This window comes from Impatiens glandulifera, chromosome 1 (assembly GCF_907164915.1).
Source record: "Impatiens glandulifera chromosome 1, dImpGla2.1, whole genome shotgun sequence".
NCBI lineage: Eukaryota > Viridiplantae > Streptophyta > Magnoliopsida > Ericales > Balsaminaceae > Impatiens > Impatiens glandulifera.
The window spans coordinates 56,675,288-56,679,824 of NC_061862.1; positions in this window are offsets into that span (position 1 = coordinate 56,675,288).

Sequence of the window (4,537 nt, forward strand, 5' to 3'; positions counted from 1 at the left end):
CCGTTTTAAAAGAGAAACAATTCTCTCTCTCTTCGCATCCGTTTTCTTGCAAATAAGTGAATCCTTTTGTATTAAATAAAATTTCATAATTAACCATTAATTATATATTATTTTATTTCACAAATAAATAATATTTCTTATTATTAATAATATCTAATATGTATTAATTATATATTATTTTATTTCACAATCTTAACTCCATAATTAACCATTAATTATATATTATTTTATTTCACAAATAAATAATATTTCTTATTATTAATAATATCTAATATGTATTAGTTATATATTATTTTATTTCACAAATAAATAATATTTCTTATTATTAATAATATCTAATATGTATTAATTATATATTATTTTATTTCACAAATAAATAATATTTCTTATTATTAATAATATCTAATATGTATTAATAATTAACCATCTTTCTCGTTTATCTAGTCGGTCAACTCTAAGTGTGAGACCTCATAGGACTCGATTATAATAGTTATAGGTTTAACCCCATTAATTGTAGTTGGCTTCTAGCAAAGCACTACGACTCCTAAAATAATCGGATTAAATTATATCTGTTAATTTGTCCTATCCAAGTTTAGTCATTGCACATTAAATTAAAGGACACAATTCCTTCAATCTCCCACTTGTCCTTAAACAAGTGTGCAATATAAGATACATTTGTCTCTTAATGTCTTATTTGATGATATGGTAACATTCATACCTTTCTATCAAATATGTTTCTTAAACTCTGAGTTTGAACTGTCAATTAAACGGATGATTCATATTAATCTATCCGAGCATGGCCATGCATTTTCAGTTCTCGCTCTTCAAGTGGCCGAGACACCATTCCTTTTCAATGTATCACAATATACATGAAGTAGGAGGACTTCTCCATTCTTGTATGACTATGGCTCCCACTCAATTTTTAGCAATCACAACTACTGCCTTTATAACTCCCTTTTACGGAAAGCGTTTAACAGTGTCAAAGAAATACCAATCATCAAGTGAGGCCACAACATACTCATGTCTGAGGAATCTACTAAACATGGTTTAACTTAAAACTCTACAATCTCTTTTGGAGAGTCTTAAGGTGGGTCAATCTTACATGTATCATCCATACACATATATGTAATTGACTAGACATCTCCATATCCTTATAGCCCATGAAACCTGACGCTATCAGTCAGCTTACAATATAGTAACTTATAAAATCATCTATGTCCATTTGATGATTTCAAACTATAGACTTTTAACAATTCAAAACTTCATTTCACTTAATGGGGTTTCATTCACCAGAACACTTAAGGTGATCCCATTTGTTAATAATGAATTATTTGGACATATTATTCAATATCGATAAAAACAATATAAATAAGGATGAAATATCATATATCATAAAATCATCAAGTCAAATATAAAACTGGTGTCTAACACTCATAAATACATAATGTAATACAGAAGCAAACTCAAAGCCATTCTCCAATGTGCTTGAGACCCTTAGCCCTAGTGTGACTCTCATGCTTGGGCCTAGGCATAGGTTTGGTTAATGGATCTGCAATGCTGTCATCAGTATGCACCTTACACATCCTAATATCACCCATAGTGATGATGTGTCGAATAAGGTGATACTTTCTCATAACGTGTCTGGATTTGGAGCTCGAACTCGGTTCCTTTGCCTGAGTTATGGCACCAATGTTGTCACAATAGATGTCGATAGGCATTGAAATGCTAGGAACAACACTGAGTTCATCTAGGAACTTCCTCATCCAAACGGCCTCCTTTGCTGCTTCACTAGCAGCAATGTACTCAGCCTCTGTTGTAGAATCTGCTATAGTACCTTGCTTGGAGCTATTCCAGCTCACAACTCCTCCGTTAAGGATAAAGACATAACCCGATTGAGACTCAAAGCCATCTCGGTCAGTCTGAAAGCTTGCATTAGTATAACCTTGTACGATCAATTTTTCATCTCCCCCATATACTAAGAAATCATCCTTTGTTCTTCTTAAGTACTTCAGGATATTCTTAGCTGCACTTCAGTGTGCTTCTCCAGGACTTGATTGGTATCTGCTACACATGCTCAAAGCATATGCAACATCTGGACGTGTACATACCATGGCATACATGATAGATCCTATAGCAGAAGCATATGGGATCTTGTTCATCTTCTCAAGCTCAGAAGGTGTTTTAGAACACTGCGTCTTGCTGAGATATACACCTTGTTGAATGGGTAAAAATCCCTTCTTTGAATCTTGCATCTTGAATCTATTAAGAATCTTATCAATATAAGTTCCTTGACTTAATCCAAGAAGCCTCTTAGATCTATCTCTATAGATCTTAATTCCAAGTATGTACTCGGCCTTTCCTAAGTCTTTCATTGAGAAACATTTCTTCAGCCATTCTTTTACGGACTCTAGCATCGGAATGTCATTCCCAATAAGTAGTATGTCATCCACATACAAGACTAAGAAGGCTGCCTTACTCCCACTAAACTTCTTGTAAACACAAGGATCCTCTTCGCATTTAATGAATTCAAACTCTTTGATCTTTTCATCAAATCGAAAGTTATAACTCCTGGATGCTTGCTTAAGTCCATAAATGGACTTCTTAAGCTTGCATACCTTCCTAGTATGATTTGGATCTTCAAAACCTTCAGGTTGTGTCATGTACACATCCTCTTCTAAAAAACCATTTAGAAAAGCGGTTTTGACATCCATTTACCATATCTCATAGTCATAATATGCAGCAATAGCTAGGATTATCCTAATGGATCTAATCATGACAACTGGTGAAAATATCTCGTCATAGTCTATACCATGAATTTGTCTAAAACCTTTGGCAACTAGTCTTGCCTTGTAAATAGATGCATTTCCATCCTTGTCATTTTTGAGTTTGAAAATCCATTTGCTTCCTATGGGTTTTACCACATCTGACAAATCTATCAAGTCCCATACTTGATTTTCAAACATCGAATCCATTTCAGACCTCATGGCGTTAAGCCATTTATTGGAGTCTGGACCCGTCACTGCTTGCTTATAGGTTGAAGGCTCACTATGTTCTAGCATAAGAACATCAAGGCTTACATTTAAGATGAAATCATCATAACGTCTTGGTTGTACCCTTGGCATTTCCAATCTACGAGTGGGTTCAACTTGTTCAACAACTAAATCCAGAACATGATCTACAACTGTTTGTAGATCTTATTGTTCTGGTTCTTGGATGTTTTGAGGCCCCGAGCCTTCAAAAGTAATCATCTCTGCATCGACATCATCCATGTCATTTTGTTGTTGAGTTTGTTGCTCTTCATCATCTTGAACTGTTTCAAGATAAATATTTCTCCCACTTGACTTGTTGGAAAGGAACTCTCTTTCCAAAAAGACACTATCACTTGCAACAAACACCTTTTGCTGAGTTGGATTGTAGAAGTAATATCCAAAACTTCCTTTTGGATACCCTATAAAAAAGCATTTATCTGATTTTGGGGCAAGCTTCTCTGTTTGTAAACGCTTTACATAAGTTTCACATCCCCATATTTTCAGAAAAGACAACTTTGGAACCTTTCCAGTCCATATCTCATATGGAGTTTTGTTTACAGTTCTTGACGGAGTCCTATTTAGTGTAAGTACAGCGGTAGTGAGGGCATATCCCTAGAAGGATACCGGAAGATTAACAAAACTCATCATTGATCGAACCATGTTTAACAAAGTCCTGTTTCTCCTTTCAGACACACCATTTAGCTGAGGTGTTCCTGTGGTAGACAACTGTGTGACTATCCCACAGTTTTTCAAATGATGATCAAATTCGTGGCTCAAGTACTCACCACCACGATCAGATTGAAGTGCTTTTATTTTCTCGCCACTTTGAGTCTCTACTTCGTTTTGAAATTCCTTGAAATTTTTAAAGGACTCTGATTTATGCGACATAAGGTAAATATACCCATATCTACTCATGTCATCAGTAAATGTGATGAAGTATCTATTGCCACCTCTAGCTTCAGTGCTCATTGGACCACATACATCAGTATGTATTACGCCCAGTAGTTCAGTAACCCTTTCAAACGTTCCTTTGAAAGGTGACATTGTCATCTTGCCCATCAGACATGATTCACATGTATCAATGGATTCAAAATCCATGTCTTTTAGAAGCTCATCTTTGTGGATCTTCTTCATGCGATTCGCACTAATGTGACCCAATCGACAATGCCATAGGTAGGACTCACTCAAACTATTTAATTTTTGTCTTTTGTTATTTATGTTATACAATTCTGATTTGATATCCAATACAAAGAGTCCATTACTCATTGGAGCAGTCGCATAAAAAATATCATTCTTAAAAACAGAAATATTTCCATTTTTAATGCTAAATTCAAAACCTTCAGAATGTAATACAGGAACCGAAACAAGGTTCTTAGTAATGCAAGGAACATAATAACAATTATTCAGTTCTAATATTAAACCAGAAGGTAAAGATAGACTTAAATCTCCTATGGTAAGTGCAGTAACACTTGCTCCATTTCCAACGCGCAGGTCTATCTCTCCATTCT